Genomic DNA, 16,970 nt, shown 5'->3' with positions numbered 1-16,970 from the left:
CATATAATGGAAATAATATGAGCAACAAGTCATCAAAAAACATCATCATCATGACCATTTTGGTTGGTAAGCAAGAAAATAATAATAATAATAAATGAAGAATGATGGTTGTCTATCAGACTTTTAGACCAGATGGATTTAGAGGAATTGATGATCGCGAGTAAATCACAAACAAACAAACAAACAACTTAAATCATTTGAAAGACAGAAAGCGATAGGAAAGCATTTTATGAACAACAATTCATGATGATGATAATGATTATGACCACCATGTGATACATAGCGTTCATTCATTTATTCATTCATTCATTCTTCATTATTCATTCATCGGACAATAGATTGGCAAATCATTATCCGTATTTTTAAATATGATTGTATGCAATGTGCAAAACGATCGAATCGTTTTTATCATCATAAGCAATGAAAAAAATGAGAAAAGTAGAGAAAAAGAATCAATCTATTGTTAATAAGGATAATGATCATCATCAATATATCGAACATGCTTATTCCAATGGTTTTTCAAAAAAAAAAAAAAAAAAAAATCTTTACTATTATTCAAAGAAAGCTTTCGATTGGCCGTTCTGGTCTATTTCTGAATTAATCATGATTCAGACAATATATTAGAAGATTCAACTTGGATGACAGCGTCAGCATGTGAATGGATAAAAAACATCACAATGTAACAATGTGCTCTTCTTTTTCATGTATTCAAAATGTGAATAGAGCAAGAAAAAACAAACAAACAAATTTTGAAGGGTTGAATTCAAAAAATAATCGGAACAATGGTCGAAATGAATGAAAAAAAACCATTCAAAATGACATATTTGGTTAGATCATCAGGAAAGTGGTCAGCCGACTTGGGTTGACACATTCATCATCAGCATCATAATCATCATTGGTAAAGATGATGATGATGAAAAATTTTATTCGTGATGACTATTGAAAACACTAGCTAGATAATTGCCATAATGATGCAATAATACTATTCATGGCTATTTTGTCTGAAACTATTCAAATTCATTGGTCATTGTCTCAAAATGATTATCATGACCAAAGTAAATGATGAGAAATCCATCGAATTTGATACATAATAAAATTTTTATATAAATCATACAAAGTGTTGGATTGATTGAAGATTTGAGTTTGAGTAAATGCGAACATCATCAAAAAGGAAAAAAATTCAAACATATCAATCAATGTTCGAAACTAAAACCTTAAAAAAAAGAAATGCGGATGATGCAACATTTAATCGTCACGAGTGTTTGTGGTAATCTGTAAATTCTACAAATTGATCAGCTTTGATTATGGTCAACATCTTTAACATTTACTTGATCATTTGTGCTTGCCTGTAATCAAACTTGTCAAACTCGAGATAATCATTGCCATTGATGGTGGTCATTATAATTTTGTTTTTTGTTGTTGTTTCTTTCAGCCATCATTATTAACTTGAGCGATGAATAAATAGAAACAAATGAATTGAATGATTAGACAGACAGAAAATAAATAATCAAAATTAGAAACAAAAAACAAAAAAGTTGGTGAAGGAATAGTACATTTAAAGTTTAAACGAATGAATTTTTGTGAATATATGTCTAGCTGGATCGTTCAATCCAATCGCCAAGCACAATGATATTTATCTTGTTGGTTCGCACAGTTTAGATGTCTTTGTGGCTTCTGGTGTTGAAATATCGAAAGGTAAATTAGCCGAATTGGGCTTTGCTTTTCACTTTGTTTAGAAAAACTTATGTTTACTATAAATTTCATTCAGAATTCTAATTATTGCAATCAAAGTTATATTTTTTGGCTATTTAATCTCATGTCGAATAATCATAATAGCTATTAGGATTATAATTTGACGAAAAAAAATTACAGTTGAATTTTAAATAAATAAATTTTAGAAAAGACACGCACAATTTATTGTGGCTATTTAATTTGCATAAATCGTAAATAGCCACATTCTTTATGGCAAAGCCACTGTATAGAAGGATTATAATTTGGTTCAGTTATGAGAAGGTGCAGGTGAAAATTTTTCTTTTTTGAGAATAAAAATACACAACCGCGCAGAGTTGTAATCATCATTATGATGGTTTTAAAATACATAGATTGCCATCAACTTGATGATTAGTGATTATTGAAGGGTATAATATAATGGTGATGATTTAATTATGTAAATCAAAATCATCGTGGTCGTCCACACACACTTATTTTCCTATGCCCACTCTTATGATGAAAAAATCTAGATCAGCTATTTGCTGTTAAAACATTTTCGATTTGGTTGCGTAATGTCTGCCGATCATAATCACTGCTCTGTGATTCATTCATCTGTTTGGTTTGTACAGGAGACCCAACATGTTCCAAACCTAGTTATTAACAGCATAAAAAAATAACAAAAAATGAAATTAAAATAATGAGAAAAAATCAAATCATAATGATCAAAAACATAATGAATACACATCCATCGCAATGGCGCTTTACCATTCGGTGAGATTTTATATATTTTTGTGGTGTGTGTTTATTGTATAATAATAGACATCATGTTGTTTATACGCTTCAACGCTTTCTGCAATATTTGCGTCGTTGAAGCTCATTTCTGTTGAATAAAGAAGTTTTATTATTATTATTATTATTCAACAAGTTATGAGAGAAACGAATTCATTGTCAGCGCCAAGATTCAACAGAAGCATAAGCAATAATAATAATAACAATAACAACAATTTCGTACGAATATCAATTACAAGTGCCGAAAACTACTACTGGTCATCGGGGTGGTGTTGATTATTATGGCGGTGATGGTTATCATGGTTATCATCATCATAATGGCTATAATGGTTGAACTACATTCTAGATCGGTTATATATAAAAAAATGAACTAAAATTATTTTCATGTTTTTCTATCTGATAAGTCGGGATGCCGAATTCATTGTCCGATTGAATTCAATTTCATAACACAACAAAACCTTATTAATTTATTCAATTGTATTATGATTATTATTAGTAACGATATTAAAGAAAAATATCATTGTATATTGATCAATTGAAAGATGATCAACAATTCCTCAAGATCTTACGAAAATCAAGTTTTAATGTAAAACACTGAACTTTGAAAATTATTATGTTCATATTGGTACATTCAGAGATTTAAAAAATGAATAAAATCTAACAACTTGTTAAACAACAATCATTGCACAGACAGACAGAATAATTGAAACAAAGTTATGAAGTATAATGAATGACGATTTGTTCGATTGAATTGAATAATCAAGGAAAAATCACTATCCTATAATTGTGGTTTTTTTTCATTCGACTGACAAATGTTTAAATTCGAATTAACTATAATCGAAAGCTTAACCAAAAAAAGAAGTTTTTAATACAAGTTTGATCAAATGATTTTTTTCGATTTAATTGATCATTCTTTTTTGACCTTATCGATTTTATATTAATGAAAGGGTTAGGCTCAACATCATTCATATTTATCATGCATAAGACAAATTTTCCCAACTTTTTTCAAGTACTGGAATAATCTCCTTCTAATTATAAAAAAATAAAGAACAAAACACATGTTAAAATCAAATTCACTGTAATTTTTTTAAAGTGATTTTTTTCTTCGAATAACTTATATCTGAGGTTTAAATCTATAAACGTCATATTTTACCAGCGTAGATTTATATTAATTAATAATTATTTGACTACCTGATTGGCTTTGATTTTTTTTGAAATCGTTGCCAAAAATAGAAAACAGTATGTAATATAAAGAATGTTCTGAAAATGAATAAATTCGAAAGAATTAATGTTTGTAAGAATTTTTTTTGTACTAAAAATCATATAGAATTGAATGGATTTATTATTTTCTCATTATCATTGTAATCGTTTTAAGTTTATATTATAGTATTTCCGATCCTATCATTTATATCGAATGAGATTAAAATGAAGATAATGTAAACAGGCAAATAAATGAAAAAGCTTTCACGAAAAGTTAACAGAAACAGTACAGATCATGAGAACCAATTGTCTAGACAAGATTCTGTGTATCGAGAATGATGAGAATAATAATCAGCGTGAAAACAATTCTCAAAATCTATTCTTTTATTTATGAATTTTATGACTATGCTAATAATATGACAAACAATATTCTTGATTGTTGAACTATAGCAACTATTGGACACACCTTACGGGTAGCTCCTGAATCTAGAATTTGTTCAAAAATCGATTTAATATTCGACAGCAGATAGATTTATATCCATTTTTTATGCTAGTCAAAAAAAACTCGATTCTTATTACTCAATATTTCCATGGTAGACAGGTCAATCATCAAATGAAAAACAACTCATCAATGTATAATGATTATCTAATTTATTAATTGCTTTTGCCGGCATATTCGGATTCTTTTTTTCTATTTGTTTAGGCAAGTTTTGTTGGCATTTCATTACTTTTTGTTTGATATAATCTGAATGGACAAAATTTGACAACCACAATACAAAAATGAAGCTGAAAATATGAGTGATGAGCCGTATATAGACAATTCATTGACAATTTTAGAATGTACATGATGATCATTCAGGATGAAAATAGATTGCCTCCAAAGAAAACTAAATAAATGAATTTTCTACAAACATGACCTGCTTTTTGGATTGCTATCGATTGTTACTAGTAACCATATTCATGAATTTACTATCTAATAAAAAATCTTATTGTCGATCTATTGCAGAATATACTTTTATATTTTTACAAAAAAAACGTCAAAAATTTAATCAATTATATTTTAAGGAAAGAGAATGAATTTAAAGTTTCAAAAATAATATGATATATTGAGATGATCCAAAAAACTTGGTGATTATTACCATTAATTTAGTTTAAATATCGATTCTAAACTAAATTCAATCTAAATCTAATAAGCTATACAAAAACAAGAATTACAATCATGCTGAATTTCCTGGAATTAAAAAATCCGTTTTTTTTACTTTTCCTGAAAATTATTGTTTTGTTTCTGTTATTGGTAAATTTATGCAGACAATATACATAGACGACGACAATGATATGGCGCCAGCCAGTTAATATCCAAATTACCAATGTCTCCTTCATATTTCATAAAAAGCCCTATGATGATGGTATTGTCTTCATTTTAGATCCAATATTTGAGAGCAAAGTGTAATCATTCAAAGTTTCATTACATTTCTATTTTTTCAAACATCATTACCAGTAAAAGAAATGAAGGCGTCTCGATGGCGCCCTCGTGCCTTTTTTCTCGATTGTTGCTATTATCTGAGATTTTCCTCTTTAAATATCACTTGAATATACAAAAAAAAACATCAACAACAGCAATAAGCAATAATCAGTAATAGATTGCGTGTTCATTTGAGATTTAGATAAAGAGAAAAAATAAAAAATAAATATAAATAACATTCTTGCAACTTGTTGTTGTCATCGTTATGTAAATACTCATGATGGCAATCATCATCAACTAATCATTTTCAATCAGTTCCATCCAATAATTTTGGCTTTTCCTAAAAATGAATAGTAAAAAACAACAACAACAACAAAGTGAACTGTGGAAAACCATACACAAATTTATAAACATATTAGGTAAAAAAATGCAAACATTGAAAAAAAATTTAGAATGAAAGTAGATTCATAGATTGTGTAATCTTTTTGTCGGTTGTTTCAAAGCAAACATTGGTTATAATGGGTAGGATTGCCGATGGCAATCAATCTGAATTGACAATATTTTTCTTAATTGGGAGAGACAAATCGGACATTGACTTCATATGATTAGAATAATATGAATAATTATGATTTTTATGATCTCTTATTCGTTTGGTGAAATTTATTATTGTATCATTCATATTTTTTTCGTTGCATAATTTTGAAACGAATCAATAATATTTTGTATGGTACCGATTGGCACAACAATTCGACCAATTGTTTGACGAAGTTTTAATGACAATTTGATTAAACTTTCAATATACGTCAGACATTTATTTTTAATAATAATAGTTAAAAAAGCAAGGGTGAAAATTTTAGTTTGGATATAGACAATAATGAGAAAAAATGTACATAACAGCCAAGTAATCGATTAAACGAAGTTCAATATATTCCATATCGACCGTATACAAAAAAAAATTGTTAACTAACAAGGAAATAATTTATAATTTTTCTTAGAATTTTCAATAAAAAAATTGACCAAGGTTAAATGGGTTTTGATTTGTACATTTTTGTGATTATAGTGATAATACAAAATTGTGATATAGCAGGTTAAAAAATAAACATCAACCATGTTAAATATTTCTCCAATATATTTTCTGCATATGAACTTGAAAATTTGATCATTTATTTTGGATTTGCCATTTAAATATTAAAAAAAACAAAATCAGTTTTTACGAGCAAGACAAAAATATTTATTCATCAAAATCGATGTGGGGTAGCGAATAAAAAAGTTAAACAATAATATACAAACTGCAAGCTGTTAACCACATATATTTAATAACGTGCCAACATAAACGATAAATCAGGATTTAAGCTTTAAATGTGTTATCTAAAAAACTAAAATGGTATGGTAATAATCATTTAAATCGATTGAGTGATCAATCTGGCGTCAACAATAATCAAAAAATATGGAAAAACACCTGATTAATCACCTGATGATTATTGGCGTTATCATTAACATTATCAGAATCATGATCATCATCGTCATCATAATCATGACCCCCCCTATATGCTAGCATTATGAATCGATCTATAAATGTCATATAGTCAATTAAATCAAGAGAAAAGTATAATTCAAAGATTACCAAAATAATCATTTTAAATGAAATATCATTATTCATTTTTATATTAGTTTACAATCGAAAACTTTTTTTGAGAAACACTGTTATATTCTATGATTAATACATTGTTCAAAATGATTATAATCATTTTATTGCAATGATGATGAATTGTGGCTATAAAAAAGAATCGATAATCGTTATATATTATAAAAAATAAACACGGATTATTAATGAACTTAAAAAGCTTGTTTTTTGGACAGAAAATATCTTCTTTCGGAATTCTCAAAGATTATCAAAACTAAGAGATTAGATTGAAATTTGTCTAGACTCAATAATTTTTTTTGCCTTTGTAAAAAACACTAACTAGCATTCATTTTTAAATGAATGAATTCGCTTATCAAAAAAAAAAAAACACTGGACATAAACATGATTTGCTGTTATGATTTACAAACAAATTAAATGTTTAAGATTAATTCTTGATGACACTGAAAATTGATCACATTCGATGTGTACAACTTATTCTCGAGGTGAATAGTTGAATGAAATCAATGTGAAAAAATCCTTAATGTGCATACTAGTTTAATCTAGTCAAGTATAAAAATTAATGTTTGATGCTATTTGATTATTACATAATTAATCATTAATATTCCAATACAAAATGGTAGAATTTCGCCTCAGTGTTGTTATATAATTCAATCCTTTTTATCAAAATTGTTATCTTTAATTGCATTGATTATCGATATTGTCTTTTTGATTTGCAAAACTTGATTTGAATAGATATGATGACAAACACAATTTTTCTTTTCTTTTTTTTTGAAATTATAACAACGAAAAACGATCACGAATCATTTTTTATATTTCCTGTCTGGCTGTAAATAAACTTTTGGAACAAAAGAATTATAAGGACAATTGCCGATTGACGTTGATCTACATGTCTTTTAAAAAAAGGAATGCTGGTGCTATACATACTGGTAAAATTATTGCCATTATGCGTGTTACGCGCCAATAAAAACATCTAAATATTAATATTTATTCGAAAAGAAAGAAAAAAAGATTGAGATTAGAAAAGATTTTACGACAATCATCATCATTATTATCGTCGTCGTAGTCGTTATCTTGATAGCTCTTGGATTCGTCATCAAAAAAAAAAAAAAAATCATAGACAATAATCATCATCAGCATCACAATCGGCACAGTCATATTATTTTAGATTTTTTTTTTTTAATTCGTTGCGGATCGATGATTTGATATGTTCATGTATTATGCCGCAGATGGTATTCGAAATTTAAATAAAGTAATTTTTTTTATATATCGTACCGACATTTGTCTCGATAGGATAGGATAACCGACCCCAAAAAAATTGTGAGAACAATTAGAATAAGTTGTCACCAAACGTCTTTGTTTTTCTTTTCATACAAAATGATCCAAATCACCTAAAACAAATGTTATCAGTAATTGTTAAAAGAAATTTGAAAATTGAACAAATTTGTGTTAATTGATTGCGTGTAAAATTGAAATATCGAATGATCATAAATTTTTTTGCTTGTCCATTTGTAGACCAAAGCCAATATTTTTTGTCAAGTGTTTCCTTTTTTTTCTTTATTTGGATTACAAACTTGATTTCATTTTGATTTGTGGTTAATGAGGCGCCATCACTTGTCTAGTCAATTCCTGTGATCTATAATTCACTGGAATTTATCGGGCGTAATCGTAATATCATTCTGGTCGTCAATCACATGAGATTGTTTATTACACTATTCTTCCTTGACTAAATCCAACTCCATTGTTACAAAATGGTACAGATAATATAACGATTTTTAACGACTATGATTATTATGATAACAACCAAATTGTTAAATTATTTTCATTACTTTTATATAGAATATACACAGACATAGACATATTTCACATGACGAAATTTGTTTTTTTTTGAAACATCAAATATATTGTTGCCAATACTATCAAATATATACACAAAAGCTTTGATTGCAGCAATGTTTGCCATAAACAATGATTAGTCTGCCATTCCGAATGATATTTATTAATAATATTGATATTTTTTGGTTATGATGAGATCGGGTGTGATACTCATACTGTCGTCGATAATCATATCTATCAAGGTTAAGGTCGAATTCCATAGAAAATAAATCATTCTGCAATCATTCCGGTTGAAAAAAAATTAACAAATCAAATAAACACGTAGATATCAAATATGGGATTGTTTATTTCTCGCTATTCATATGAAAATAAAAAATAAGATGGTATTCGATACGCCAATCGATCATGTCACCGTTGTAGGTTTTTTTTTGTGTGGATCAAATAAAATACTGATAACGATCAATTGTTTATCGTATTTCCGGTTGTTTTTTTCTGATAATTGTGCTATTGACTTGCAATTTTGCAATATCATGTTGTTTTAATAATTGATTCTGCCATTTTATCTGTGTGTTTTCCCAATTAGCTCAAAATGCTAAAATTATCAATGTGAAAATAATTGTTAAAAAAATCAATCATCAAATAATCGATAGATAAAAATCTATTTGCTTCTGATTTTGTCTCAATTCTGAAAACAAACAACAGGGGAGAACATTTTGTAACGCAAAGAATGATGTGGTTATTATTGTATCGTAAAGAAACGTTGTATCAATGTTTTTTTTACATGCACGATTCTGATTTTTACTATTATCCAACACTAGAATCTGATCAAATTGATTTTTTCGATTTTGATTTAATTTCATCAGGCAATTTCATCCAAAGAATCACAATAGATTTTTATCATCTTTCTTTTTTCACTTTCAATCGATAGATTCCAAAATAATGATATTGGAGGGAAAGATTTTCGTCGTTTTCTAGTTTTTAATGATATTGAATGTGACTATGACTGATGTTGAAAATATTTGTCACAAAAAATTTCACGGTTTGAACGTAAATGAACGAATGAATGAGTAAATAACTGAAATCGATCATTGTTTACGAACAGTTATCGCTTATGATTGACTATGTTGGCAGCCGATGCCGACTACTATATTAATAATGATTTTAATCTCATTTCCGACTATTGTCTTTCGATTCAATCTTGTTATTTGTTGTTATTGATGTTGTCGGAATCAAATTGTTTTCCATCGTCGTCGTCGTCGTCCATCATTTTTACATTGAAAGATGATAGAAAAACGATTTTCCATTTCAATGCTTTCATCACGCGGATAAACGATTTCTATATTTTCAATCTATAGAAACAAAAACAATGATAGAAAAAAAGCTGATACAAATACATTGCGATTAAATCAATAGATAGCTGCCGATTTTTTTTCGTCATCGCAAAAATAACAACACACATATACAAATTGTACTTGATTCTCCCTAATACATAAACTACTTCGATTTTTTTGTTGTTGATTGATTGTATGTATTCGAATTACAGTATATAAATTTATATATTTTTCTGGGTCAAACAAGAAATGTGCCGACATAAATAAGTCATGTTTTTTTGGTGATATCAATAACTTAACTTTCTGTTGGATTGTTTATTTGATTGATACATAAGATATAATGCACTGGACTTGTACTGGAAAAGAATCAAATATCAGTCCATAATTTTTTTCACCAATTTTTGTTTATTTTGTTTATTATTATTTTGATTGGAATAGAATGTTCTTTATAAACCATGTGGAGAGTTAATTCAATTAATTTAGGTATTGAAAATTATAAAAATGATCAAGTTTTTATATCTAACGTTTTTTGTCATAGCTAGGTTAATTAGTATCGAATGTCTCGACGATTGGAAGCCTATTCAACATGTTTTTTCGGGATTTTTTGTTGTTGTTGTTAATTTAGTTAGAGAGCAAAAAACATTCATCAAATGATGAATCTTGACATTTTTTTTATTGCTAACTATATATCGAGGAATTTCAAATCAAGGATAATCTTTGTTCGAATTTTTCTTTTTGCAATGGATGAGGATGATGATTTTGATTTAATGAATGAAAACCAACGGCGTAAAAGAATGTTTATCCATCGATCGGCTTGTCTTTGTAATGTTATTGATACAGATTATAAGTGAATGTAGTAAATGACAACATCAACAACAATCGTTGTAAAAAACATAGATTAGACGCCCTACTGAATTGCAATTTGACATGCATAAATGGCTAGATGCAAAGCTATTGTTGCTAATGCTTATGTTAGAGCAAAACAAATCCAAACGGTGGTCTACGTGACCATCATCATCATCATTGTCGTTGTTGTCATCGGCGCAATGATACGTATGGTAGCGAGACTTTTCGGCTTTCATTAATGACAAAAAAATTTTATTTAGTAAAATTGATTGACGATTCGATTATGAGCATCATATAACTATTTCGAATAACTTGAAAAAAATCATTCGATGAAGTTTTTTTCGCTGCGGAAATGTAAGGTCATATCCACTACCATCTATCGTATTAATCATCCGAAAAAATTCCGCTCGATTGTAGGGAAAATAATGAAATCAGCCAAATAAGTAGATCATTCGTCTTGCTGTACTATTATTTCATGTATCTCAAATTCATCTATAAGAAGGTTTTAGGTTTCGAAATTAGTTGGAAAATTTTCTGACTTTCATTTACGATATGGACAGACTTATTTTATTCATTCATTCATCTATTCTCTTGATATCGATTTTCTTTTAATGAAGAGAAACGTGTATTCAAGACATTCACACATAGACGACATCTTTAATCAACGTAATCGGTGACAACAAGATGTTATTTTTAGAAACAAACAAACAAACAAAAAAACCATCAAGCAAATGGTTAATTTAGAACGACAGGACAGTTATACAGGATCAATTTTATCACCTACATACTCCGGTAGATAAATTAAATATAATGAATTTTTTTGAAGAAAAATTGTTGCAGAAATCATATTGATTCCAAGCTAATGCTATTTGTTAAAACAAAAACGGAAATGAATGAAATTAGTTGGTTTGAGATGATGATTAAATGTATAGATATCAACATCATTCACAACCAATGACTATAAATATAAAACAGATAGAAAGGGAATTTCTAATAATCATACAAGTTTGACAACAACATGGATGAGAAAAAATTCAATATTAATTTATAGTTTTAAAAAGGAATGAATCAATCAAAAATTGTATGATCCCATCAATCATCAAAATTTCCAATGCACAAATTATTCAAAATAATATGTATTGAATATCCGTTATATAAAATACTAATCGAAGAATATCTAATAAGATAATTTCAAAACTTGAATAACATGCATATATATGCATCCATTGATTGATCTATAAATCAAAAAAAAAGATGAAAACAGCCAATCAATCATCGATTAGGTATCAATAAAATTTTTTATTTGATAAATGGCTACGACGATCAATGATTAAGATAAAATTTTTTGAGCATTAAGGAGGCCACTGTGTCTTTTCTCACTCTAATTCGTTTTTTTTCCTTTTTTTCATTACCACAATACATTGATGTTAATGATAATAGTCGAAATTGATCAATGTGTCTATGTCTATCAGATGCATAAATATTTTAATATCTTTGTCTAAAAAATTTTTTCTTTATTCAAACATCAATCATGCATAGATTGATCATCATATTGAAAGATAATTTTTCAAAAAAATGGCCCTGAAATTGTCATCATTATATACATGTTGTTTAACATTTAAAAGCTATTTGCCAATTTCATCTTAGGCTGTTTTTGTTGTTGTTGTTGTTGTTGTTTATGTTTGATGTTGTTTGGGTAATCCATGTCATGAGACTTGAAATCATAATTACAATCATCAGCTGGTTAAATTGACAAATGCACGAATCAATCATCAATAGATGTGAAAGATTTGTGAAAGAAGGTTGAAACATGTTTTTTTTTGTTGATAAACACAAATGACAAATATTTTTTTAATGACCAATAATAAATTTATATGAAAAAAAAGTTTCTCTTTCCTGCATTACATATCAATGAACATTTATGAATTTGATAACGGTGTGTGTATGTATGTCTGTATTAGTAGGTGTGAACGAACTTAATTTCGAGGTTCAATAGTGACCAATGTATTTTTTTCGAAATGAAAAAAATGAATACATTTGTACCCATACATTATTCGGTACATGGTTTTGCTATTCATCATCGAATGGAATAACATTGTATACATTAAAACAAAACAAACAAACAGTTTACGTCATGTCAACATATGATTATTGTAATGATCATTTTAAAAAAGATCTTAGAATTATAAAGATAATATATAGCTGAGATTCATCAAGTTAAAAACAAAAAAATTATGAATACATCAATAACATATCACATGTTTTAACGACAAAAACAACAACAACAACAAACTTTTTCTCCAACTAAACTAGTGAGAAAAGAAATCAATATTATGTTTAATTATGGTATAAGATGACACCAGATCTTTTTTTCATTTTTTTTGACTCATTATATATTGATCGCCAGATAACAAAAATAAATTATGACCAAATAACGAGTAAAGTAGTTAGAATTCTGATTAAGAAAAATATGGACTAAAAAAAAACTTTTTATTTGTTGTTGATCTCGTTGATGTTTGTGGCTTGTTGGTAAGTTAAAATAGATTGTAAAAATCCAAAAAAAAAGTAGAAACAAAAAACAACAAAAAATCAGGATAAAAATGATGGTGTAAATTTTATTATTATTGCCTAAAGATAGGCAATATTGAAAACGTACTCATCTTACACCTACAGACACAATATGAACATGATTCTCTTTTATTACACACACTATGAATAGAGAGAGAGAGAGAGAGAGAGAAAGGAAAAACCAATATATTCTGAGTTATCGCTTGAATTCTGATGATTCCATAATGTCTGAAAAAAAGAAAAAAAAATCATCTCTATTTTCATCTGTCTAGCTGATTCAAAAATAAAAAATCGTGAATTATATTATAACTCATTATATGTTTCATACGTGATTCATATTTTTTTAACCAGAAAAAGTCAAAAATGAAAAAAAATGTGGGCTGGATTGTGGTAACTAACCAAATAAAAACTAAAAAAAAACATTCGGTTTAATTAAATTAACTAAACTCAATACTATTATTATTATTATCATTTCAAGATAGCAAGAATTTATCATCTTGAATGGAATGAGGACAATTACTTGGGAATGAATGAGAGAAAAAAATCAAGAGAGGAAGCAAGAAAAAATAAAACCGGTACTGCTTAGTGTAAAACTTTTTTTTGTCGAAAAATCGATTCGATTATAAACGATTATTATTATTATATTACGGTTCTATATTACTTTGGCATGCTAAACAATTCTAAAATGATTAGGGGTAACCATTTCGTGCCATCTCAAACAAAAAAAAAAAGCAGAAAATTTCTATTTTTAAGCAAACGATCTATACTACTTTTTCAATATAACCGATCGAAGCAACGTATTCGTCCCATTATCTCTCATTATCATCATAATCATGATTGTGTGTTCAAAGATGATTTTTCGATGATCAAAAGCAATACGTAATTGGAATACAAATGAGCCGAGAAAAAAATCTTGACTGACAATCTTTTTCATGTCAATGAGATCAATCGAAATCGTTTAATATGGATTACGATAGCATATTGTTGTATGGTAAAAAAAACACATTTTCGTCCATTAAATGAACAAACTTATTTTGTAACAATAGGCTTGTTGTATTTTCCGGTCAACAAACATCGGTTATTCGATCATATAAAATTTTTTTAAAATCTATTTAATAATGACTTCCATTAGAATTTATTAAAAGTTTTTCAATAATTTCGCTATCAAAAATTAAATCATTTATGTATGAATGTCTAGAATAAACGCAAAGTTTCTTTTGTTTTTTCTTCATCGAATGCATGGTTGAACGATATCAATTTGAATCAAATTAGATATGTTATCATCATCAACTATGATCATCAAACCGAGATTCTTTTCAAATAATAGTCATTGATCTCATAGATGATAATCAATTACATGGATGGTTTATTTCCTGTCATAACGATATTTCACACGAAAACTAGACAATTCAATTGTTGAAATTGAAAAGATTTTTTTCAAAATTCATTTTTTCTTTCTTATATAATTTAATGTAAACAAATTGAAAATAAAACCGATGACCAACATGAATGGTTCTGTCATCAACATCATTAATGAGATGATCATCAAAAGTAGAAAAGTGAAAGTAAAAAAAATACCGGTATTTTTGAGTGATTACATTGTTCCGTCCCTATTATCTTAAACGATTTTTAATTTAATATTCATCATCATCATCATCATCATCATAATCATCACTTCCTATGTATGTATAATGAGATAATGTTATAGTCGCCACTGTTTCATAATAATAGAAGCACTCATCATCATCAACAATAACAACAATCATGTGGTTTACACAATAGACAATATAATTTAGTGAATGGACATGGGGGAAATGAAAACATGCAAACAGCTATATCAAGCGTGTATGGAATTCTCGTTCATTTCATTTTTTTCATTCATAATGAATTACAATGTCTAATAGTGGAAAACAAGATCAAGATAATCCTGACCAACAACAACAATTATCGCATACAATATAGTTTAATCACGTTCAACTCATTTATCAAAAAATACGAATTTTTTCCACACACTTTTTACCAGGATTTTTTTACATTTTTAATTTTTTGTTTTCATCAATTATATTCCTGCAATTTTCGTAAACAGATAATGTTTTCATAATAATCATAATGTATACGAGTGACATCGGCCATTCTAATTTACATGTAATTTGTCTAATATGATTATGAACAAAAAAAAATCTGATTAATGTCAAACTTTCGGTTTCAAAATAATTTATATCGATTAATGAAAAAAATGGAATTTAAAACCTCATGGTTGGCTGCCACATTGATTGTATTTATAGAAACTAAAGCCACCTAAAGCAGGTAAAAAAGGAAAATTTGAAAAAAAAACACATAAAACAACCTGATCTGATCAGATGATGATAGTTTTCTTTTGGGAAAAACAAGTATCGACCCAAAATGGTAAGGTAAAAGACATATTTAAAAAAATCATCATGAAAATGAGCAAACGGAAAAACGAAACATGTGACAACAAAAACAAAAACAAGCAAATAAAAAATTTTCCACATTTGATCATTTCGCCACGACCCGAAACTTGATGATGAGTGACATACACGCAAAAACTTGTACACAGAGTTCATCATGAGTTAGTAGTTTTAGTTTATGGGTAATTTCAGGTCGAGTTGAATGAACCACGAACTATCATTATCATCGTTATATAATAATGCTCATCATTTTCATAATAATAAAATCGACCTTATCCATATGTTGATCACATTGTTTGGTTAAGGGTCGGTTGATTTTTTTTTGATAGGCCACACGCTCAAAGTTTATTATTTGGCCGGGTTTGTTCCATTATTATTCAATGAATATCTTATAAACCGATCAATTTTTATTATTATTATCATTATATAATAAACTTGATTTGCTTAGATCATGTTCTAAATATATTCACATATAAATATGTCATTAAAAAACAGCCATTGACAAACTTTACTAGAATGGAACAATAATAATGATAAACATCGATCGGTTATGGTTTGTTTGACAAAAATATTCCTTGATAACGATAATGATTGTATTACTATAATCATGAATTATTTAAATTCCACATAATAACAATTATTAAGATTTTTGGCAATCGAACAAACATTTCCATCTGGTGTTGATATATTGAGTATTCGAAAAAGAATTGTTGGTTGATTAATCGAATAACAGATGGCGACATTGAAAACAGGAAACATTATTTTCTCCAAAATATTTAAATGTTTGTCGACGTTGTATATTCTTGACAACAACAACAAAAAAAACATAATAGCAGATTTTGGATATAATAGCTGTATGGATTAAGTGATGATTTACGAATGTGATAATTTTGATCTGTTTGTTTTACTGGCACAAATGATTCTTGGAATATTATTTCGCTTATTCGATCTTATAATAAATTGTAGGGACCATAAAATTCTGTATAGACATATAATAAAAGAAAAATGTAAGAATGTTTTTTTTAGTTCTAACCAACCATCTTTATGACTTCTGTACGCATATGATGAATGAATTTTTTAGCCAACCATGAAAAAGGAGATTCACTAGTAATTTATTGTATGGCATCAATAACAATCATGGTCGAATACTGAATCAC

Source organism: Dermatophagoides pteronyssinus, unplaced genomic scaffold, assembly GCF_027571235.1.
Source record: "Dermatophagoides pteronyssinus isolate colony J.1.1.1.1 unplaced genomic scaffold, Derpt_VIB-CSIC_2022.12 sq0001, whole genome shotgun sequence".
Taxonomy (NCBI): Eukaryota; Metazoa; Arthropoda; class Arachnida; order Sarcoptiformes; family Pyroglyphidae; genus Dermatophagoides; species Dermatophagoides pteronyssinus.
Note: the sequence above shows the minus strand (reverse complement) of the source record.